General features: G+C 36.2%; 1 protein-coding gene across 4 annotated transcripts in view; it reads left to right on the top strand.

Annotated features, from left to right (window-relative positions):
• The window catches only part of ASCC3 (activating signal cointegrator 1 complex subunit 3), a 393,541-nt gene that overhangs the window by 106,563 nt on the left and 261,414 nt on the right, over positions 1–25,564 (top strand). The gene's annotated exons all lie outside the window — the stretch shown is intronic.

Genomic DNA, 25,564 nt, shown 5'->3' with positions numbered 1-25,564 from the left:
CATGATGTAATGAACTGCTTTTATTTGTAACCACAACCTACTTCAGCACTACAGAAGAGGTTTTGCTAGTGCCTTGTCCTGTGGTATCCCTTCTAACTTATGTGATTCTTACTTTATCTTGAATATTGTTAGGTTCCAAGTGTAGATTTTAAGTTTATTGACAGTAAGTGTTGTTCTTTTAAAATAGTAAGGAATGAAGATATGAAGAAGACCAGAGTTAACTTTTAAGAGGAGGGAGATATGTAGATCTTAAAATGATCCCACTAGTATTCTAAACCATTCCATAAGGGTGACTTAACATGTAATAAAAGTTTTTAGTTATTCTTCCTTTAATTAAGTGGGAAATTATTAAGTCATGCACTGTATATAGCCCTATGTAAGGGTACTTCAAACAGTTCATGGAAAGATTTGTATTAATATTTAATTCTATTTTTCCACACCCTTTTTGAAATACCCTCGTATTAGGGGAAATGAATGAATGGCAACAAAGACATTTAAGATACAGCTCCTGCCTTCTTATATAAGTAGGATCTTATAACTAAGTAGGAAAAAATGTATTAGTGCTACTAGTTTATTATTAATGGAAGCAACATTTAAGTAAGGTGATGTTCATAGTGCTTTGAAAAAAATAAAATAATAGATGACCAAATATTAATGGGGCAATTCAGAGAAGTTTGGTGGAAAATGGATGATATAACTTTTGGAACAAGGATGGACATTGATTTAAAATGTGATTGGAGGGTATATTAGTTTCCTAGGGCTGCCATAGCAGAACACTGCAGGCTTGGTGGCTTAAAACAATGGAATATTAATTCTCTCACAGTTCAGGAGTTCAGAAGTCTAAAATCAAGGTGTCAGCAAAGTTGGTTCCTTGTAGAGGTTCTGAGAGAGTATTTGTTCCATGTCTCCTACTTTCTAGCAGCTGCTGGCAATCCTTGGCATTTCTTGGCTTGTGGACACATCACTTCATTCTCTGCTTCCGTCTTTACAGGGTCTTTCCCCCTGCATATCCTTTTCCCTAGTCTTCTCTTCTAAGAACATGAGTTGTTGGATTTAGGACCCACCCTAATTGGGATGATCTCATCTCAAGAACCTTACCTTAATTACATCTGCAAAGACCCTTTTTCCAAATAAGGTCACACTTATGGGCTGAATATTTCTGTCTTCCCTCCTCCCAAATTCATATGTTGAAGCCCTAGCACCCGGTGTAGTGGTATTTGGGGGAAAGAGAGGACATTTGGAAAGTAATGACGTTGAGACTTATGATGGGATTAGTGCCATTATAAGAAGAGATTCTCTCTCTCCCTCCTTTTCTCTCTCTCTCTCTCATTCTACATTTATCTTTCCCTCCCTCTATCTCTGTCTGTCTCCCTATCCCTATCTCTATTTCTCTTCCTCTTTCTTTCCTCTCCATGAGCACCCATCAAGGAAAGGCTCTGTGAGCACATGGTGAGAAGGTGTCTGCCTACAAGCCAAGAAGCCAGCATCAGAAGATATAAAATCTTCTGGCCCCTTGATCTTAACATTTCCAGCTTCCAGAACTCTGAGAAATAAACATCTATTGTTTAAGCCACTCAGTCTTTGGTATTTTGTTATAGCAGCCTGTGCTAAGACAGTCACATTCACAATTTCTAAGTGGACATATCTTTTTAACCCACCACAGTGGGTATGCTGCGCTCACCAAACCACATAACAAAGATGAAAATCAGGTTTCACTTCAGTGTATTTTGGGGTTGATCAGGATAGAGTACATTATAATCCACATTTATATCAATTTTACCAGTTCTTAAGTTTGCCTTTCACAGACACTTTTTAAAAAAATCAGATCTTATGATGTATATGCAGGCATGTTTATTGTAGCAATATTTTTAGTAGAAAAGAAAGATTAGAAAGAAATTAAATTTCCATGAATAGAAGACTAATTAAACAATATGGTATTCCACTTGATAAAATATTTATTATTTAAAAATGATGTGTGCTGGGATTTTTAATGACCTTTGAAGTGTAAATTCGAGGGAAAAAATATAGGGAACGACTCTATGTTTAATTCAATTATGTATTACATACAATAGCCAAATAAGGAAAAAATATTTATAGTGGTTATATCTGGTTGTAGGATTATGGGATTTTTATTTTATTATTCATACTTCCTCTTATTTTTTTTTTTTCGCTTTTTCTGCCACAATAATGTGTTAATGTTATAATTTAAAAATAAGCATAATTTTTCTTTTACATTAGTTTTGGTGTCAGTTTTTTACTCAGCATAGTTATTTTTCTGCAATATTGTTGTTTCACAACTTATCACTCAATTACCTAATTTTTTTGGTAGAAACAGGGGAAAAGAAAAAAAAATTATAGGACAGCTGCTATTGTTATGCTCCAGTCATTATGCTAGTTGCTTTACAGAAATACTGTATTCTGTTGAGGAATAGTTGAGGAAACTGAGGCATATTGAGGTAACAGTACTTGTTTGATGCCCTGTTTTCAGTAAATCTTCGAGAGAGGATTAGATTCCAGTTTTCATAATTTCATAAGCTACCATTACAATATTTCACTTCTGCCTATCTTTTCTATTCAGTTTTTTTTTAACCAATATATTGAAGGAGCTTGGTATTATTTGGAAGAAAATAGGTAAAATGAATATTCGTAGGTGTAAGAAAAAAAATATCTGTAGATGTTAAGTTTTCAATTCAGTTCATTATAATATACATAGCAAATATATGGGATAATCCATTTTTTTTTTTTAATTTTATTTTGTCGATATACATTGTGGCTGATTATTGCTCCCCATCACCAAAACCTCCCTCCCTTCTCCCTCCCCCCTCCCCCCCAACAATGTCCTTTCTGTTTGCTTGTCGTATCAACTTCAAATAATTGTGGTTGTTATATCTTCTCCCCCCCCCCAGGTTTTTTTTTTGGTGTGTGTGTGTGTGTGTGTGTGTGTGTGTGTGTGTGTGTGTGTGAATTTATATATTAATTTTTAGCTCCCACCAATAAGTGAGAACATGTGGTATTTCTCTTTCTGTGCCTGACTTGTTTCACTTAATATAATTCTCTCAAGGTCCATCCATGTTGTTGCAAATGGCAGTATTTCATTCGTTTTTATAGCTGAGTAGTATTCCATTGTGTAGATGTACCATATTTTCCGTATCCACTCATCTGATGATGGGCATTTGGGCTGGTTCCAACTCTTGGCTATTGTAAAGAGTGCTGCGATAAACATTGGGGAACAGGTATACCTTCGACTTGATGATTTCCATTCCTCTGGGTATATTCCCAACAGTGGGATAGCTGGGTCATATGGTAGCTCTATCTGCAATTGTTTGAGGAACCTCCATACCATTTTCCATAGAGGCTGCACCATTGCAGTCCCACCAACAATGTATGAGAGTTCCTTTTTCTCGGCAGCCTCGCCAGCATTTATCGTTCATAGTCTTTTGGATTTTAGCCATCCTAACTGTGGTTAGATGGTATCTCAATGTGGTTTTGATTTGCATTTCCCAGATGCTGAGTGATGTTGAGCATTTTTTCATATGTCTGTTGGCCATTTGGATATCTTCCTTAGAGAAATGCCTATTTAGCTCTTTTGCCCATTTTTTAATTGGGTTGCTTGTTTTCTTCTTGTAAAGTTGTTTGAGTTCCTTATATATTCTGGATATTAATCCTTTGTCAGATGTATATTTTGCAAATATTTTCTCCCACTCTGTTGGTTGTCTTTTAACTCTTTTAATTGTTTCTTTTGCTGTGCAGAAGCTTTTTAGTTTGATATAATCCCATTTGTTTATTTTTCCTTTGGTTGCGGGATAATCCATTTTTTAAATTACTGAAAATAACAAAATTACCTTACTTAAAGAGATCAAAAGATGGGATAGATGAACTTGATTTTATAAAGAAATTCCAAAATTGATATCATTTTAGTATGTAGTGATTAATAATGAGGGGTTGTTTTGGGCTCTCACCTTTTTTTCAGTTAAGAATACATTTAGATATTTCAGAAGTTTCCTAAGATGAAGAGATAGTGAAGGCTTTAGTTCAATAAAGTATTTGTTTTTGTATTGTTAATAGCTTTTCTTTTCAGAATGACAAAATTAAAATCTTTTTAGCTCGTCTCCAAATTGTATTTGTTATTATTCTTTACTTTTAGTTTATGAAGGCCTGATAGTCTATTGGTATTAGATATATGACAATACTAGTTATTAAAATATTGAAATACTTTTGAACTGGTTGGTAGATACAGCCAAGAGCCCTCCAAGTGCAGCTCTTACCTACTCATAATCCAGCAATTAAAGGGTTAGTGCCTGGCACAGCAGTGTACCTCTAAAACCTTCTTCTAGGACTAAGGCATCTGTACTTATTGCTTTGTTCCCTTACCACCTACCCAACTGTTCTCCTTTTCTGTACCACTGTTGACTTCCTCATTCCCCCTAACCAGCCTCAAGGGTGGTCTAGGGTGAGAATGAGGGAATACTTTGGCTTATCAGCTTAATTGACCACTTTTCTGGTGGGGAGTTGCCTGTCCTGGTTGTTAAATATTTTAAATATTATCCCTGAAATGTAATTAATACTACTAGAGTTTAAAGATTTATTAGCGAAGATCAGATACCTATCCAATAAAGATAAGATAAAAGCAAGGGTTAGTCATGTGGTTTTGGTTATTAATATTCATTTTATTTTATGAAATAGTGAAGTGGAGCATATTCATGTTTAGAGGCTGACACTGTCGAGCAGTTTTAAAAATATCTGTCATTGACAAATGGCAAAGAAGTTGCAGAAGAAAAATTTCAATGGCTCTACAAAACAGCTTTTCTTTTTAAGATTATGTAGTTCCTTTTATTCTCCCATTTGCATTATACCAAAATCTGAGACTAATTTTGTTAGCATAAAATAGATTTTTAACTGCTGAAAATGATCAACCAACAATGATTTGAATTTTATTACAAATTATAAATTCAGGTAATAGAATTTTAGGATTTTGAACTTTTTTCTCCAAATTTTTTGGTTTTAAAATTAATCTTAAAATGTATAATGTAGTCCCATTACTGTTAATTTAGGTCTTCTAATTGCCAGATCCTAATTCTGAGATATTATTAATATGGACTTTTGATGTGTTTTGTTTACTATAAAAATAATTTTTCTATAGTAAAATAATTTTATCAGTGATAATAGCAGAGTAGTAAAACAAGTTAATATTGTTTTTGAAATTTCATCATCTTATGTTTTTAACTTTTATAGCATAACTGTTATATATGGTTAAATTTTAAAGACTGCACTAGAATGTAGGGTCTTCATTAATAACTTTGCTAAAGTTAATATGGTAATTTTCAATTCATATTTTACTTCATTACCCTGGAGGGATGAGACTCACTCTTATTAATGTTAGTATTTTTTTTTTTTCTTTATGATATGTGGTGATTCTTGACCAAGGGGCTTGTCAGATTCTTGGGGTGGCTTAGGAGAGGAAATGGGATAAGGTATTTTTTGGTTTGGAAAAAAAAAAAAAAAACATAGGTAATTCCACTATGTCTATTCCATACTCCCATTTAGGAATCATTGCTAGATGGAGGTGCTAAATAGTGTCCTAAATACATCAGTAGATTTTGAAATATAGAAGCTTATTAGAGGGTGACTTGAGGAGAACTTTATATCCTCTTCTTCCTTCCTTTCTTCCTAGTATGGGATTGATGTTTTCTCAGACTTTTATGAAGTATGATACAAATGCAGCTTCAAGCAATACCTCCTTAAAGGAAATGACCATCTCTAAGCCTCTCCTTTTAGACATTTTGATCCACTGTTATACTCTTTTCCCCTGGATTTTGCTTGAAGAGAAATGTTTGAAAAGGCACGAAGTGATTTATTCATGTCACTAGTAGCAATTGTGCTTATCTACTAACTTTGAAATTATAAAGTTATTAGTATTTTTAGTAGTATAAAAAGTTATCACACCTAGCCTCTTCTTCTTAATTTTTTACTTTTTTGTCATAATGGCAGTTTCTTCTTTTTACAATAATGACTTTTTTAATTCTAGAGAATTTATTAATTGAGGTATAAGTTATATTCAATAATTACACAGATTTTTAAGTATGCAGTTAGATAAGCATTGACAAATGCATGTACAGTATCTGTGGAGATTGGTTCCAGGACCATCCCCCTTTCCCCACAGCCTATACCAAACTCTGGGGATTTTCAAGTCCCACAGTCAGCCTGCAGAATCTCCATATATGAAAAGCTGGCCATCCATATATGCCTGTTCCACATCCTGTGCATACTGTATTTTTGACCTGTGTTGTTGAAGGATCAACTACATGTCCATGTAATCCCCATAATCAAGACATAAACTATTTCTGTTGCCTGCAAACATTCCCTCTTGTCTTTTTCTGTCATTCTTCATTCTTTTGCCACTCCAGAGGCAAGAATTATTATGATTTCTATGACCATACCTTATTTGTGTGGGTTCTAAAACTTCAAATAAATGGCATCATATAGTATGCATTCCTTTATGTTTGGCTTCTTTTGTTCAAAGAATGATGACTTTAAAATAGCATGATAGGGCTGGCTGGTTAGCTCAGTTGGTTAGAGCATGGTGTTATAATATCAGGGTCAAGAGTTGGGAATCCCCATACTGGCCAGCTGCCAAAAAATAAATAAGAATAAAGTAGCTGTGATAAATATGGTAAAAGAATTATTTTAAGAATCAAAGAAAAAATGTCACTAATGAATGGATAGGGAATATCCATTATAAAAAACAAATTCTAGACCTAAAAATAAAATAACGAAATTTTTAAAATTCCTGAATGAGGCACAAAAGCAGATTGAATATGGCAAAGAATCTATTTGAAGATAGTAAGACAGAATCTATATGAAGAATATGAAGATAGTAAGTCTTAACAACAGAAGGAAAATGACTGAAGAACAATAAACAGAACTTAGACCTATGGGATAATACGAACCAATCTACCATATATGTAATTAGATTCACAGAAGGGAAAGAGAGAAAAAGGGGGAGAAAAAATATTTGAAGAAATGATGGTGAAATATTTCCCAAACTTGGGATTTGGGAAGATCAGTTAAATTCTTTCTATTTTTCCATTTTGCTTAACTTTGTTATACTAAGATTGCTAAATCCAAATCTGGCCTACTCCATCAGGTATTATTGACTGCCTTCTTTCCTGCAAATGGATACAACTCTACTAGATATACAACTCATCTAGATACACAACTATTGTATATCTAGCAATTTTTGGCTGAAAATAATGTTTTAACAACTCTGGATCCCATTTTATTCTTCTGAGGATTATTTGTTTTTTGTTTTAACAGGAGCTTAAGTTGCTTGATTTCAAATTTCAAACTTTGTCTCCCCTGTGGTATGCAGTTACTGATGCCTTTTCTTACTGCTTCCCGATGCTGCCTTTTTAGACAGGCCCCATTTCTCTTACCTGTGTAATTTGTAATTTGGTGTCTCATCAAGGATTTGGACAGCTATTGGGCTCACCTTCTTTAGGGATTATACTCTAATTTCCTACTGCTCTGCTGACTTTGGAATCTGTACTTTGATACTTCAAGCATCTCTCTACTTACTGCTTTCAGCCACTAGAGCTGTGCATGGTTGGGAAATCCATTCATGAAAAGCATCAAACTCCTAGATTTGGTTTTGTGTAGCTGTGTATCTTTTCAGAGGCGATATTGTTCTGGTCTCTGTCTGTTTTTTCATTTGGTACCCCTGGGTTCTTTCCCAGTCTGGCATTTGGGAAGTTCTCATGTTGCTTTTCACTTTTAATTTTAAGCTTTTTTTTCCCCCAGCTGTGAATTCCAGCTCTAAACTGATTTCTGGCACCTTTCACCAAGGGGGCTATGGTTTTTCCCACCCCGATTTTTACAGCCATAGTTGTGGGTATTGGATCATATCCTTGATCATACCCATTGAAGAAATGCTTAAGATGGTCTATTTCCCTTTTATGCTCGCAAATTTGGTCACTGCTATTGCTATAGAGCAGCTCTCAAAATGTGGTCTGGGGACTCCCAGGATTTTCTGAGATTCTTTCAAGGGATCTACAAGGTTTAAACTGATTTTCATAGTAGCACTATGATGTTATGAGAGTACTACAAAAAAGTTTGTGGAAAGAATTGTGTTATCTTTGAATTCTAATTTTTTCACAAACTTTTTGAAGTACCCTTGTATTTTCTTTTTGTTTTTTAGTTTTTATTCATTTATTTATTTTTTATTGTACATGTGTGTTGTTTCAATACATGTATGCATTGTATAATGACCCATCAAGGTAGTTAGCTTATCCATCACCTAAGCATTTATCATTTCTTTGTGGTGATAACCTTCAAGATCCTCTTTTCTAGCTATTTTGAGATATATGATACAACATTATTAGCCATAGTCACCTAGAACACCAGGTCTTATTCTTCCTATTAACTGCAAGTTTGTACACATTGACCAGCCTCTCGCCATCCCTTTACCCCCTCTCCTTCTCCAGCCTCTGGCAACCACTATTCTATTCTCTATTTCTATAACAACTTTTTGCATTCCACATAGGACTAGATCATGTGATATTTGTCTTTTTGGGCCTGGTTTACTTCACTTAACATAATAGCTTCCAAGTTCATCCATCTTGCTGCAAATGACAGGATTTCCTTCTTTTTTTTATAGCTGAATAGTATTCCATTGTGTTTATATATCACATTTGCTTTACCTGATCACCTGCTGATAGACGTTTAGGTTGATTCCATCTCTTTGTTATTGTGAATAGTGCTGTGATGAACGTGAAGAGTGTGTCTCTTCGACATACTGATTTTATTTCCTTTTGGTATATTCCAGTGGTGGAATTGCTGTATCATAAGGTAGGTCTATTTTTAGTTTTTTGAGGAACCTTCATAATGTTTTCCATAGTGGCTGTACTAATTTACATTCCCACCAGCAGTGTATGAGTGTTCCCCTTTCTTTGTATCCTTACTGTTTATTTTTTGTCTTTTTGGTAATAGCCAGTCTAACTAAGGTGATATGTCATTATGGGTTTGATTTGCATTTTCCTTATGATTAGTGATGTTGGGCATTTTTCATATACTTGTTGGCCATTGGTAGGTCTTCTTTTGAGAAATGTCTATTCTGATCATTTGGGGTTTTTTTCCTGTTGAGTTGTTTGGCTTACTTATATATTCTGGATATTAGCCCCTTGTCAGATGCATAGTTTGCAAATACTTTGTTCATTCTGAAGGTTGTCTTTTCAATCTGTTGATTGTTTCCTTTCCTGTGCAGAAGCACTTTAGTTTGATGTAATCCCATTTGTCTGTTTTTGCTTTTGTTGCCTGTGTTTTTTTGTTGAAGTATTATTCAAAAAAGGGTTGCCTGGTCCAATTTTTTTTTTTTTTTTTTAATTTTATTATGTCGATATACATTGTAGCTGATTATTGCTCCCCATCACCAAAACCTCCCTCCCTTCTCCCTCACCCCCTCCCCCCCAACAATGTCCTTTCTGTTTGCTTATTGTATCAACTTCAAATAATTGTGGTTGTTATATCTTCTTCCACCCCCCCCCCGGTTTGTGTGTGTGTGTGTGTATGTGTGTGTGTGAATTTATATATTAATTTTTAGCTCCCTCCAATAAGTGAGAACATGTGGTATTTCTCTTTCTGTGCCTGACTTGTTTCACTTAATATAATTCTCTCAAGGTCCATCCATGTTGTTGCAAATGGCAGTATTTCATTCGTTTTTATAGCTGAGTAGTATTCCATTGTGTAGATGTACCACATTTTCCGTATCCACTCATCTGATGATGGGCATTTGGGCTGGTTCCAACTCTTGGCTATTGTAAAGAGTGCTGCGATGAACATTGGGGAACAGGTATACCTTCGACTTGATGATTTCCATTCCTCTGGGTATATTCCCAACAGTGGGATAGCTGGGTCGTATGGTAGATCTATTTGCAATTGTTTAAGGAACCTCCATACCATTTTCCATAGAGGCTGCACCATTTTGCAGTCCCACCAACAATGTATGAGAGTTCCTTTTTCTCCGCAGCCTCGCCAGCATTTATCGTTCATAGTCTTTTGGATTTTAGCCATCCTAACTGGGGTTAGATGGTATCTCAATGTGGTTTTGATTTGCATTTCCCGGATGCTGAGTGATGTTGAGCATTTTTTCATATGTCTGTTGGCCATTTGTATATCTTCCTTAGAGAAATGCCTACTTAGCTCTTTTGCCCATTTTTTAATTGGGTTGCTTGTTTTCTTCTTGTAAAGTTGTTTGAGTTCCTTATATATTCTGGATATTAATCCTTTGTCAGATGTATATTTTGCAAATATTTTCTCCCACTCTGTTGGTTGTCTTTTAACTCTTTTAATTGTTTCTTTTGCTGTGAAGAAGCTTTTTAGTTTGATATAATCCCATTTGTTTATTTTTCCTTTGGTTGCCCGTGCTTTTGGGTCGTATTTATGAAGTCTGTGCCCAGTCCTATTTCCTGAAGTTTTTCTCCTATGTTTTCTTTAAGAAGTTTTATTGTCTCAGGGTGTATATTTAAATCCTTAATCCATTTTGAGTTGATTTTAGTATACGGTGAGAGGTATGGATCTAGTTTCATTCTCCTGCATATCGATATCCAGTTATCCCAGCACCATTTGCTGAAGAGGCAGTCCCTTCCCCAGTGAATAGGCTTGGTGCCTTTGTCAAAGATCAGATGGCAGTAAGTGTGTGGGTTGATTTCTGGATTCTCTATTCTATTCCATTGGTCAGTGTGTCTGTTTTTATGCCAGTACCATACTGTTTTGGTTATTATAGCTTTGTAGTATAGCTTAAAGTCAGGTAGTGTTATGCCTCCAGCTTTATTTTTTTTGCTGAGCATTGCTTTGGCTATTCGTGGTCTTTTATTGTTCCATATAAATGTCTGAATAGTTTTTTCCATTTCTGAGAAAAATGTCTTTGGAATTTTGATGGGGATTGCATTGAATTTGTATATCACTTTGGGTAGTATGGACATTTTCACTATGTTGATTCTTCCAATCCAAGAGCATGGGATATCTTTCCATCTTCTTGTATCCTCTCTAATTTCTCTCAGCAGTGGTTTGTAGTTCTCATTATAGAGATTTTTCACCTCCTTGGTTAACTCTATTCCTAAGTATTTTATTTTTTTGGTGGCTATTGTAAATGGGCAGGCTTTCTTGATTTCTCGTTCTGCATGTTCACTATTGGAGAAAAGAAATGCTACTGATTTTTGTGTGTTGATTTTGTATCCTGCTACTGTGCTGAAATCATTTATCAATTCCAACAGTTTTTTTGTAGAGGTTTTAGGCTGTTCGATATATAGGATCATGTCATCTGCAAACAGGGACAGTTTGACTTCATCTTTTCCAATCTGGATGCCCTTTATTTCCTTCTCTTCTCTGATTGCTCTGGCTAGTACTTCCAACACTATGTTGAATAGGAGTGGTGAGAGTGGGCATCCTTGTCTAGTGCCTGTTCTTAAAGGAAAAGCTTTCAGCTTTTCCCCATTCAGGATGATATTGGCAGTGGGTTTGGCATATATGGCTTTAATTATGTTGAGATACTTTCCCTCTATACCTAACTTATAGAGGGTCTTTGTCATGAATGAGTGCTGAACTTTATCAAATGCTTTTTCAGCATCTATAGAGATGATCATATGGTCCTTGTGTTTGAGTTTATTAATATGGTGTATCACATTTATTGATTTGCGTATGTGGAACCAACCTTGCATCCCTGGGATGAATCCCACTTGATCGTGATGAATAATTTTTCGTATGTGTTGCTGTATTCTGTTTGCTAGTATTTTAGTGAGGATTTTTGCATCTATATTCATCAAGGATATCGGCCTGTAGTTTTCTTTTTTGGTTATATATTTACCTGGTTTTGGTATCAGGATGATGTTTGCTTCATAGAATGAGTTTGGGAGATTTGCGTCCGTTTCAATCTTTTGGAATAGTTTGTAAAGAATCGGTGTCAATTCCTCTTTGAATGTTTGGTAAAATTCTGCTGTGAATCCATCTGGTCCTGGGCTTTTCTTTGTTGGGAGCCTTCTGATAACAGCTTCAATCTCCTTTATTGTTATTGGTCTGTTCAAATTTTCTACGTCTTCACGGTTCAGTTTTGGGAGCTTGTGTGTTTCCAGAAATTTATCCATTTCCTCCAGATTTTCAAATTTGTTGGCGTATAGTTGTTTATAGTAGTCTCGAATGATTCCTTGTATTTCAGATGAATCAGTTGTAATATCGCCGTTTTCATTTCTAATTTTTGTTATTTGAGTCTTCTCTCTTCTTTTTTTTGTTAGCCATGCTAATGGTTTGTCAATTTTATTTATCTTTTCAAAAAACCAACTTTTTGATTCGTTGATCTTTTGAATTGTTTTTTGGTTTTCAATTTCATTCAGTTCTGCTCTGATCTTAATGATTTCTTTCCGTCTGCTAACTTTAGGATTGGATTGTTCTTGTTTTTCTAGTTCTTTAAGGTGAAGTGTTAGGTTGTTCACTTACCATCTTTCCATTCTTCTGAAGTGAGCATTTAATGCAATAAATTTTCCCCTCAATACTGCTTTTGCAGTATCCCACAGGTTTTGGTATGATGTATCATTGTTTTCATTAGTTTCAATAAACTTTTTGATTTCCTGCTTGATTTCTTCTTGGACCCATATGTCATTAAGTAGAATGCTGTTTAATTTCCATGTGTTTGTATAGTTTCCAGCGTTTCATTTGTTATTAATTTCCAGTTTTAATCCATTGTGGTCTGAGAAAATACATGGGATAATTCAATTTTTCTGAATTTATTGAGACTTGATTTGTGACCTAATATGTGATCTATCCTGGAGAATGATCCATGTGCTGATGAGAAGAATGAATATTCTGAGGTTGTTGGGTGGAATGTTGTGTAGATATCTGCCAATTCCAATTGGTCTAGAGTCTTGTTTAGATCTTGTGTTTCTCTACTGATTCTTTGCCTAGATGATCTGTCTAATATTGACAGTGGAGTGTTCAGGTCCCCTGCTATTATGGTATTAGTGTCTATTTCCTTCTTTAGGTCTAATAGAGTTTGTTTTATAAATCTGGCTGCTCCAACATTGGGTGCGTACATATTTATGATTGTTATGTCTTCTTGATGGATCAGTCCTTTTATCATTAAGTAGTGTCCCTCATTGTCTCTTTTTATGGTTTTTAGTTTAAAGTCTATTTTGTCAGATATAAGAATAGCCACTCCAGCTCGTTTTTCTTTTCTGTTTGCATGGTAAATCTTTTTCCATCCTTTCACTCTTAGTCTGTGTGAATCTTAATGGGTGAGGTGGGTCTCTTGTAGGCAGCATATAGTTGGGTCCTGCTTTTTGATCCAGTCAGCCAGTCTGTGTCTTTTAATTGGGGAATTTAAGGCTTTAACATTAAGAGTTGTTATTGAAAGGTGTTGATTTATTCCTAGCATTTTATTGGTTGTTTGGTTGTCTTAGGTGTCTTTTGTTCCTTGCTTTCTGATTTACTGTTTGGTTTCTTTGTTTGTTGGTTCCTTAGGTTGTAGATAGTGTTTTTGTTAGCTTGTTTTCTCTTCATGAATGCCATTTTTATTGTACTAGCGGGTTTAGATTTTTCTTGGGTTTTTATGGCAGTGGTAGTTATTTTTCAGGAACCAAACCCAGTACTCCCTTGAGGATTTCTTGTAAGGGTGGTCTTGTGGTAGTGAACTCCCGCAGTTTTTGTTTGTCTGAGAAATATACTATTTGCCCCTCATTTCGGAAGGATAGCCTTGCAGGGTAGAGTATTCTTGGCTGGCAATCTTTGTCTTTTAGTATTTTGAAAATATCATCCCATTCCTTTCTAGCTTTTAGGGTTTGTGATGAAAAGTCTGATGTTAACCTGGTTGGGGCTCCCTTATAGGTGATTTGACGCTTCTCTCTTGCAGCTTTTAAGATTCTCTCTTTGTCTCTGAGTTTTGCCAATTTGACTATGACATGTCTTGGAGAAGGCCTTTTTGGGTTGAATACGTTTGGAGATCGTTGAGCTTCCTGGATCTGAAGATCTGTGATTTTTCCTATACCTGGGAAGTTTTCTGCCACTATTTTGTTGAATATGTTTTCAATGGAATCTCCATTTTCCTCCCCTTCTGGAATACCCATGACTCGGATATTTGAACGCTTGAGGTTGTCTGATATCTCTCTCAGATTTTCTTCCATGTCCTTGATTCTTTTTTCTTTCTTTTTGTCTGCTTGTGTTATTTCAAACAGCCCATCTTCAAGTTCAGAGGTTCTCTCTTCAACTTCGACAAGCCTGCTGGTTAAACTCTCCGTTGTGTTTTTTATTTCACTGAATAACTTCTTCAGTTCAGCAAGTTCTGCTACATTTTTTTTCAGGACATTGATTTCCTTGTATATTTCCTCTTTCAGATCCTGTATACTTTTCCTCATTTCATCATGATGTGTAGCTGAGTTTTCTTGTATCTCATTCAGTTTCCTTAGAATTATCACTCGAAATTCCTTGTCAGTTATTTCAAGGGCTTCTTGTTCTATAGGATCTAGAGTATGAGATTTATAAACTTTTGGTGGTGTACTTTCTTGATTTTTTGTATTTCTGGTGTCTTTTTTTTGGTGTTTATTCATTGTGGCAGGGGGTTTCACAGTCCACCGGTTTGAGACTAATGACTAACTAGGATGTTGCTGTGGTTGCCAATTTGGTATGGCTCCCGCCGTGACTGCTCAGTTGGCCTCTAGTGTCTTTTGTGTGTGGTTGCCTTGGGTCTTGGGCTTCTCTGGGGATCCACCTTTCTGGTCAGCTTGTACTCTGCTGGGCTGGTGGATCACGTACCACAGGGTGTGTGATCTCTGTTGAGCTTTTACTTCCTGTGCAGGACTTCTTCCCGTTCCGAGTGCTCTGGCCCAGGCTGTTGGATCGTGCAGTGGCGACCCCACCGGGTGTGTGGTTTCTGTCGAGTCTCCGCCTCCCTGGCCGCACGTCTCCCCCCTCTGTGCACACTGTGCTGGGCTGGGGTGTGTCTTCTGCACCCCTCATCTATCAGCTGGGCCTTCAAGACCCTGCTCAGCACCGCCTCGCCCAGGAAGTCTACCAGGTTTCTGCTAGGCACAGACGACCGGTCTCTCTGGGTTCCTTTGTAGCACTGTGTAGATCTTTCTCGGGTCTTGTTCACCTTTGTATCCCCCTGGTATAAACCGAGTCTAGTGCCCGCCTGCAGCCTGCTCTCCGGCAGGTTCAAGCGGACCTGGGAACTCTCCTGCCACACTATTCCCATCCAGAAATTCGTTAGGCTTTTTTCCAAACTGGTGGTCGCAGAGATGTTATCTGCCTCCCAGTAACAGGAAGTTTACCGGGCCGGAGTCCAGGGTGTGGTGGAGTGACAGTCGGCCCGCCCGTACTTCCTAGCCCTCCCAACACTGGTCGGGACGCCCCACACCCCCAGCCCCGCCAGAGAACCGCGGAGGGAGTGGGAGAGGAGGCCAGCCCGCAGGGTCCGAAAAGCCCCGCGCCAGGCCAAGCAAATGGGCTCAGTGATGGCCGAGCAGGGTGGAGCTGCCCGCACCTGGGAAAATGGAGGCAGCACCGGGGCAGTGAGTGGCCTGGTGGTGCAGGCGGGAGCCGCGTGGGCATCCACCCCCCGAACAGAGCTGTGCCAGGGATCACTCACAGTGCTGTGCCAGGTCGGGCGCTCGCTCTGTCTCTGGTTTGTTGCCTTCCGTGTTCTCGGCACTGCCGCCTCGGGCTGTTCAGTCGCGGCGCCGCTCGGGCGCTCCCAGGAATCTTCTTTAATGCCGGCCTGAAACCTCGAATCCTGAATAGGGCAGCTGGCCGCCTTCAGTGCGGCCCCAGCCTCCGGGATCCTGGCTGCATCCACAGCAGCCCTGGCGCCGTGTTCCCTGTTTCAAGACTCGCTTTTGCAGCTAAGAATCAGTTCTTTTCCTGCTCCACACTTCAAAGCTGTTGCCTGTAAATGAGGCAGCCTCTCCTGCCGGGGGCAAAGTGGCGTTGAGCCCCCACGACCGGCCAGCAGCAGCAGTCCTCCCTTAAGAGATGGCCAGAGGAAGGTCCACAAGTTTCCCGGCTGCCTGAGGCCCAGTGGCCACCTTTTCCACCTCAGCTACTCCGCGCCAGCCGCGGCAGCCGCCGCCATCTTGAAAAACCCCCCTGTTATCTGCCTGGTCCAATTTCATGAAGCATTTCTTCTGTGTTTTTTTTTTTTTTTTGATCATTTCATAGTTTTGGGTCTTAAATTTAAATTTTTAATCAATTTTGAGTTGATTTTTGTGTATGGTGAGAGATAGGGGTCTAGTTTCAATCTTATGATGTTATTTTCTTTCACCCTCTTTCTCTCACAAGTATACAGTTTTCCAGATTCTACACAATGTATAGCGATATCATCACTGACAGCTAACGGAATAAGTACTTTGTATTCTTGTATATTGTAAAAATATCTCTGTTTCAATTTCTAATATAAGAAATATTGATAGATGTAACTCGCAAAAACAAAAGTTCTTTGGGACCTCAGTAATTTTATGAAGTACCAAAGAGTCCAAAAGCCAAAACGTTTTGAGAACCACTACGATAGGGGAAAGCTCCATATATATGGCGTTGAATTCTCTCCATAGTCTGCATCCAGCCTGGTTTTCAACCTTATCTCCCTACTGTTTCTCAATATAAACTATAGCCAGAAAATTTTGCTTTTTCTACAACAACTTTTTTTTCAAATGAATATTGCTATTTAGTAAGTTTTCTCATGCATTTTCTCTTTTTCATAATATCTTCCTTTATCCATTAACATTCGTTCAGATTTTACCCATTCTCTATAACTCATTTCAAACTCCATGAGTACTTCATTTCTTCTTGCCTGAGTCCTATAGCACTAGTCATTTATATTCACAAAATTATACCTTGTACACAAAGTCTGTGCTTTCGGACTTGATGTAGTCTTTGAAATCTAGATCACTATCAAGTAAAATTTTGATTGCTGCTGTCCTGTATCCAACTATATTATTGACACTAATGAAAGAATTTTTATGGAAAGACAAGGGAGGTAACATTTGAGTTCAAAGTATGAGTCAATAACTGCCAAATCATGTGTTCATCCTCCCTCAGTCTTCACAAGAACCTTGTTGGGTAGTGTCTCCATTTTGTAGATGCAGAGAGTAAATCTCACAAAAATCTACCTAGATTTATATATTATATTTTTTAAAGGTTTATGAACATCTGTTTTTCCCCATTTCCCCATTTCTGTAGTTTGCTAGATATGCTCTTTTGTCAATATTTGTTGACTGTAAGGACAGGGACCTTGTGCTTGGCCTCAATAATTGTTTATAAAGTGAACCTCCTATCTTGTGCTTGTTCTTTATTCTCCTCCAATTTGACCCTAATACCAGTGATGATAATTTTTGTACACCTGAAGTTGTATAGTTGCTAACCTCTTCATCCTGTCCTTCGACCCATTTTCTCAGTTTCTCACAGATTAATAGACTACTCGTATCACTGCCTTTGAGATTGGTCTATAGAGAAAGTAAAGCAGAGCATAATACAAAGCTTATATGGACCACGTGCATATCCAACTTTTGTTTTTGGAGTTTGAATTTCTTGCTTTCCCTACTTTTTTCAATTTTGCCATTTGTAATATATTTTTAATTATTCCTACTGTATATTTTTTGGTAAGTAAGTTTCCCAATTATTAGCATTGGTTAAATTAATCTTAAATTTCCCCTGTCATTTTTCTGTAACTTTCTCAGTACTGCTAGTTTATCTTAGGCAAATTAATCTAATTTGCAAATTCTCTGTCATGCTGTTCTGATCATATTATTCTCTTGCTCATAAACTTTCATTGGTTCTTTACTGCTTAGTGAATTAAGTCTAACCACTTAGCTTGTTAAGAATGTTGTATAAATTAAGTATAATATGAGATGTGATCTATTTTGTGGTTCACTAGGGACTGTCAGGTCTGGCAGCAGTTAGGCTTTTATTGAAGCTTGAATGTAAAATTCCTTTTTACAAGACAGAATGCCAAGATTTATTATTGGGAGGAACAGTCAATGTAGACAACAAATACCTTTTTGGTGTTTAGCTAAAAAGCAATTTTGTACAACTTTGAAAAACTCAGTAAATTTGCCATCAGTTAAAACACCTATTTTTCCAATCTTATTTTCCACTATTCTCCATTTACTGTTGGTTTCAGACTTCTCCTCCTAAATGTACCTTTTATGAAGAGTTACTATTTTACAATGTTCACCGTGCTTTTCATTGGTTCCATTAAACACTGTTCCTTTGAACCTCAGTGAAAACACTGGTCAGAAATTTTAGAAAATATTTCTTCTGTCCTGGCAGTAACTGTGTCAAAGCAATATGTGATGGTTAATTTTAGGTGTCAACTTGACTAGACCAAGGAATACCTAGAAACCTGGTAAAGCATTATTTTGGGATGTGTCCAGAGGAGACTAGCATGTGAGTCTCAGTGGACTAGGTGAAAAAAATACACCCTCAGTGTGGGCGGGAACCATCTAATCTACTGAGTGCCTTGAGAGAACAAAAACAGAGGAAAAAGCGAACATCTCTCTCGCTATCTGCTGGAGCTGGGATACACTCTTCTCTCCTGTCCATGGATGTCCGAACTCGAGACTCTTCAGTCTTTGGGTTCCAGGATTTATACCAGCGGCACTCTCAGACTCTCAGGCCTTTGGTCTCGGACTGGGAATTGCATCATTGGCTCCTCTGGTTCAAAGGCTTTTGGACTTGGACTGAGCCACTCTATTGGCATCCTAGCGTCTCCAGCTTGCAGACATAACCCACCTCAACTCCCAAAGCTGCACAGATAAACCCCTCCCACTATAAGGATGAGCAAGTAAAACAGAAGGGGGACAATTCAAAACTCAGAGTAAATGCCTCGTCAGGGTTCTCCAGAGAGACAGAACCAATAGGCTATGTATATAGATATATGAGGGGGAATTGCCTCATGCAATTGTGCTGGCTGAGAAGTCCCACGATAGGCTGTCTCAGGTTTTGTTTTTGTTTCTATTTTGGTTGGGGATAGAGGGAGATTCTGTTCCAATCTCTTAGGCAAAGGGAAGCCTGAATTTCTTTTGTATTACTCTGCTAGATCAGACCTACAGCAATCTTGGTTGGGAGGGTTTGTGTGGTGTGTATATGCGTGAGCTCAGGTTATACTCAGTCTTAATGTCACACTGTCCTGATTTACTAGTCTTTCAAGGGGATTTTTTTCCTATAGTATATACTCTGCTAATTATTTCACTGAGAATATGTGTACACTTAGGAGTAAAGTATGGGAATATAGGGGAGCTGAGTTGGGGTTAGACTTTACATGGTCAAGTTGTAGTTTTATCTGGATATCTGTGCATTAACTATTGCTACCTTTCTGCATAAAATCTGAGAATGTCTGTATTTCACCTCCATTCCTAAAGTATAGTTTTGCTGGATATAGACTTGTGGGTTGTCATTTCTTTCAGCCCTTGAAAAATGCACCATTTTTTTCTGGCTTCCATGGTTCATGAAGAGAAACCATTCTGTTCATATTGTTGTTCCTTTATAAGTAATATGTTGTTTCTCTTGGGTTTCTTTCAAGGTTCTTTTTTTTGTCTTTAGAATTTTGATTACAATATGCCTAGTTGTAGATTTCTTTGAGTTTATCCTGTTGGTGTTTACTTAGCTTTTCAAATCTGTAGGTTTATGTCCTTTTCAAATTTGGAAAGTTTTCATCCTTTATTTCCTCAATCCGTCACACTTTCTTCTTTCCATCTTGGACTCCTTTGACAGGAATGTTAGAATTTTCATTTGGTTTTTTCTGTTTGGTTTTTTTTTTATATCTTCTGTTTCTTTGCTGAGACATTTTTTCTTTCAGTTGTTTCAAGTGTGTTTGAAACTTCTCCTTGAAGGATTTTTATGATAATTACTTTAAAATTCTTGTCAAATAATTCCAACATTGTTGTCATCTCAGTGTTAGCATCTGCTGCGTGTCTCTTCTAATTGGAGTTGGGATTTTCCTGTTTGGTTGTTAAGCATGTTATTTTCAATTGTATCCTCGACCTTTTAGGATGGGTAATACATTATCAGATTCTGGTTCTTTCTTAAGTCTTGTTACTTGTTACTACTTGGGTGAGATGGTAGTCAGGACTCTGTTTACACGTGGTCCCACCACTTTGGTGCTAGTGCCACCACACAGTGAGTTGGGGAAAGAGCACTTTTTTCCTCTGTGGTGTTTGGCTGGTGTTGTCATATAGGTTCTGTTCATTAGGGCTGCCCCTCTCAGTTGTTTGTATAGAGAGAACAGTCTGATCTTGTTTTTGTTTGTTTGCTTTCTTGGTTATTTGGGTTTTTTTTTTTTTTATAACTTTTGTTTTTGGAGTGAATTCTGCATCCATTTTCTTTCTGAGTTGTGATCTTCTTCACCAGTGTGGGATATATAGGTGGGAAGGAAACCCCAGCAACTCACTGCTAGGTCTTTCTTTGAGTCCTGAGTTCCTTATAAAGTCCTACTTCTTTTTTCCACTTTCCAGAGTCTTCTGATGTCTGTTTCATGCATTTTGTCTAGGGTTTTTATATGTAATAAGCAACAGTAAGATGAAATGTGTCTACTCCATCTTGTCCAGACATAGAGACTTAAAATTGTAAGACAGTCAGATTTATCAACTGCCTTTATAGTTTGTGCTTTTCTGTTTGTTTGTTATATTTTCTTGGCAATTCTAGTTTGTCCCAAGTTTATGAACTCCTTCTCTGGTATATTTCTTCTAATCAATTTAAAGTTTTGTTTTTACATATGAGCGTTGAAATTCTTGGAATTTTTGTTATTTTGGTGAGAAGCAGGTTCTAATTTTATTTCTCTACCTAAGGAAAGCCAACTGTTTCATCATCATTATCTTTCTACCCTTTCCTAGTGGATTGTAATTCTATCTTTGACATATTCTAAATTCTACTGTTGTCTTGTAGCAATTAATTGAGGGGTCTTGTTGTTGTTGTTGTTACATCTATTTATGTCTGGCCCTGCCTAAGGACTACACTGTTTTTATTACTGTCGTTTTAGAAGAAGTCTTGAATGTAAAGCAAATTCCACCTCATTTTATTCTCAACCTTTAGTTGAGCATTTAATTTTGAAATAAGACTCTTCTTACATCAGAAGATCTGTTGGGATTTTCATTAGAATTGCATGGAGTTCCTGGAATACTTTGAGGAGAATTGATATCTTTATTATATCATCTTTCCGTCCATAAGCATTGCATATTTTCCACCTTTTACATCTTTTTTTATGCCCTTCAAAAATGTGTTATAATATTTATCATGGGTCTCATATGTTCTTTTTTAAAAAATATTTATTTCTGGGTATATTGTATTATTTGTTGCTATTATTTTAAATTTTTGTTATATTATGTAATGTCTATTGTTTGAATATAAAAACACTATCGATTTTTATATGTTCATAGTATATCCAACAACCCTGCTTAAGTGTGCTTATCTATAAATTCTTTTTGGTTTTCTATGTAGGCAGTGATATAATCTGCAAATCACAGTGGTTTGGCTCCAATATCTTTGAGAGAAGCTCAGCCTTAGACTCTGATGTTGTTGTCTTTGGATTCCCTATCTTAGTGTGTATATGTGTGTGTGTAATGTTGTTTTGAATATTTCTTCTTGTATTTTTATATTTTTGAACTGGGAGAGTGGAGTTTATTTCAGTTCAATCTGCCTTATTGAATGAAAGGTACAGGTTAATTATTCTAATGCTAATGGACAACAGACTAAATGATCACAGAATAGTGATAAAGATATATATCAGAGATTGCTAATAAAGTTGGTTATTTTGTTTTGGAAGTCAAACTTCCAATCTTTTACAAAATTGCTTTATTAAATTAAAAGTTGAAAACAAAAACATTTATTATCTCTGAAGAGGAAAAAAATTATAAATAGAAATGTAAAAGCAGTATAAAGGTCAAGTACAAAAGCATTCAGTCTATATTTTTTATTTGTGAAAAAAAAGTTTTGCTATTATTTGGAAATATCATTTGTTATAACAAAAATTTGGCTAATTAAAAGTAAACATTCACTCAAAGCAAGTTTTAAATCACTAATGGTTTTTGATTAATACCAGTTCCAGACCTAAGGGAAAAATCCTTAAGAAAGTATTTTTGTGTCATACTCCAAGAAAAAGAATCTGTACATATATGAATTTTAAAATCTCCTAAGATATCTATAACCCCAGAATATTTTATTTTAGATATTTTTCCATGTAGATGCATAACTCAAAATAGTTTTCGACCTTTTTACTAAAAGGCTTCTTTGTTACTTTAATAGAATTTTGAAGTTGTTCTCTTCATAGTAAATTTGAATTCTATGTTGTGAAACATACAATGTCAAGTTTCTTGACACTTCTGTGGTTTTGTCACACTTTTCAAATATTATGTTTTGCCTTTATAGACTTCTCAATATAGACTTACTTTTAGAAATTTTCCATGTCTAAGACACCCATATGTGTTGTATTTATAGTAAAAATAAATTTAACCCTTCTAACTGAATTAACCAGATCAATTTATAAAATCATCACTAGACCCAGTGTTGGTATGTAGAAAATGCAAAATGTTTTACAAAAGAATCCTAGAAGAGTTAGAACAAGGCTGTTGTTTTAAGGGGCATATTTGAGGTGCACGAAGAGCCATCATTAAGTAGCTGTTTGTTGAATTATGAACTTGTATCTGTAAAAGTGTCACAGCCCTGTGTGTTTTTGGAGGCTAATTCATCGTGGCTCTTTAACAGTTTGGAAGGGATCATTCTATTGGTTTGTCCTAGCTGATTTAAAATGGGCGTGATTGGTCTGTGGAGAGGATGGAAGAGAATGGCCCTGTATGGATTACCTCTGGGAGAGGTACCAGGAAGGTGTTCTGTGCTTGGGGAGAGACACTAAAGGTGGGACCACCCTGAAGTTTTATATGTGCCAAAGTTAAATTTCACTGCACACTTGGTGTTTAGTAGTTAGTTAAAGGATTTATGATAAAGCTAAAACTGAAAGCTTATTTGATTTTATGATTTGGAAAGGTCCTTGTTTTGTTTATATTCTTGCTTAAAAAGCGAAAATGAAAATGACAGAAACAATTTGAAATTTAAACTTCTATTATACTCTAGAACAGGTTGTCCCAGTTGTGTGTGTGAGGCAGAACAATAGTTTGGGGAGCTGCTGAGTGAATGACAGGGTCAGGTAGTCTGATCTCTGAGAGAGACTCATAATCCATATTAATGTAATAAAGACTAAGATGCTTTGGGGAAAGTTAATTTATTTAACTGTTTAACTTAGCATTTTAAAAACTTGTTTGAACACAGATCTGGTTTTTCATAGAACGATTATTAATAGAACTTGCTTTGAAAAATACTGTTCCAGAACATTTTCATTGAATTAGTGAAGCCATGTTCCAGTGGGGAAGAGTTAATCCAACTTTTGATAGTTTTAAGAAATCAAGACCAGATAAATGTTGTATGCTGCAGTGGCCTTTATTTCAAAGTATTTGGTTCTGACCAAATCAGGCTATGTAAAAGTAAATTTGTTTTAAGTCAAACTTTCTTGTCAACATTTACAATATCTTGAAATATTTTATAAGTAATTATACTTTTTAGCTTTGTGGCACTGACATTCAGAAAATTCAAGAAATTCAAGAAAATTATATCCATTATTGTTAGTAGCCTGCAAAGTGTCTGTTTTCTTAAAAGAAATTGCTCAAATACATTAGATATATAAAAAGAGTATGAATTTTCAGCATAATTACTGAGTAATTGGATATTAGGAATTTAATTATGGTCTAAAATCGGTGATGAAATCTTTAGGTCTTCCCTAGAATACGAAGAAATTACAGTGTCAAACAGTAAACAAATTAGTAGTTAATTCAAATATTTTGAAATTAATAGAGCAAAGTGTTTTTCTGTTTGATATGTTACAATAGGCCTAAAGATTATGTTTTTCTATGCAGTGTTGCATTGTGCCAAAATAAAATATCAAAAACAGTTGTCTGTTTTAATATAATATCGTCTATATTGGAGGTCACATTTCTCTTTCAGAAATTTCAAGACATTCTTTGCTTACAGCCATTACTATAATTTCTCCTGTATATAGAAGTAATTTTTTTTATTTGTCCATTTTCCGTGTCTTTTTACTGATGACATTTAACACAACCTTTTTGTATATCATATCACTTTAATTTTCATGGTGATATCGTAGGACAGCTAATCACGTTTTTTATTGTCAGAATTTGTAGGGGGATTTTTTGGGGGGTTGCTCTTCAATATTTTAGCAATAAAATACTTGCCAGTGATCTTGGTCAAATTTTTTCAAATTTAAGGCACACACTTGGCTCTTCGTATTCATGTGTTCCACATCTGTGGATTCAACTAACCACAAATCAAAAATACTTTTTTAAAAAATTGCATCTGTACTGAACATGTACAGACTTGTTTTCCTTGTCATTTTTCCTTAAACAGTACAGTATAACAACTATTTACATGGCATTTACATTGTATTAAGTTGAGTATGAAAAGATGGCTGAAGTTATAAAGAAAACTGAATTAGAAGAGCAAACTAGTTCAAAAGGACTCCAAAAATATTCCTGGAATAAGTTAGAAATACAATGCCACTTAGTTTAGGTTTCATTTATAGTTCCTAACATGTCTGGTGAAACATGATAAATGCTGTGGATTTAAAGGTTAGAATTTTCTGAGTCTCATTGGTTTTGCCCTCTTTGTTCCATAAAGGATTTAATTTCTTTTATTTACATGGACTTATTTTAAAAAACAAATACAAACCAGCAAGATAATGTAAACTAAGGTGAGGTAAGAAAGGGGAAGGAAAATATGAGCTGGATTAAAAAAGAAGCCAAGAACAATAATGATGCAATAATGCATATAATAAAGTCAAGGAAAACCTGAACGGATTTATAAATTAGTGACTATTTGCTCAGGAAAAGCACAACTATTCTTGAGCGTAAGAGACAGAAACATTTCCCAAGGGCTCCACTCATAAGTGAGAGCTAAAAGAGAAAGAAGGAAGGAAAGAAAGACCACAGTAGTGTGTTGGACTTGCCGACAGAGAGAACATATCCAGGGATACAAAATGGAGTGAGGAAAGGGGATAGGGAGGGAGGTTGGGGACAATTGGGGGATGGGTAATTGGGTGGGGTACACGGGGTTTAATCACAGTTTCTGGTAATGGACATGCTGCCAGTGTGGATCTGACCATCACATCTTAGGCACGAGTGGTGACAATTTGCTTTGTACTCCATGAATATTCATAACCAATAAATTTTTTTTAAATGCTATGTTAAAAAAAATTAAGTTCCAAAAATCTTTTAAAAAATAAAAAGAACAATTAGTAATGCAATGAACCAAATCCTAAAAAAAGAAAAAAAAATGTTTCCAGTAGATGCAATGGTAGATTTTATGGACCTTTTAAAAAAAAGTACCTCTGGCTGGCATTTAGGATTCGATGGACCTCTATAAAGTGGAAAAGATAATCTGTTTCCTTCTCTTTTAGGGAGTTAGAAATGTGCTGTATTTCCCTATGGTCAAGTGTTTAGTATTGATGACTTCAGTATATTTGCTGGGGTTCTCA

This window comes from Cynocephalus volans, chromosome 5, assembly GCF_027409185.1.
Source record: "Cynocephalus volans isolate mCynVol1 chromosome 5, mCynVol1.pri, whole genome shotgun sequence".
In the NCBI taxonomy this organism is placed as follows: domain Eukaryota; kingdom Metazoa; phylum Chordata; class Mammalia; order Dermoptera; family Cynocephalidae; genus Cynocephalus; species Cynocephalus volans.
The sequence above is the reverse complement of the archived record's forward strand: the minus strand, read 5'-3'. Positions and strand labels throughout refer to the sequence as shown.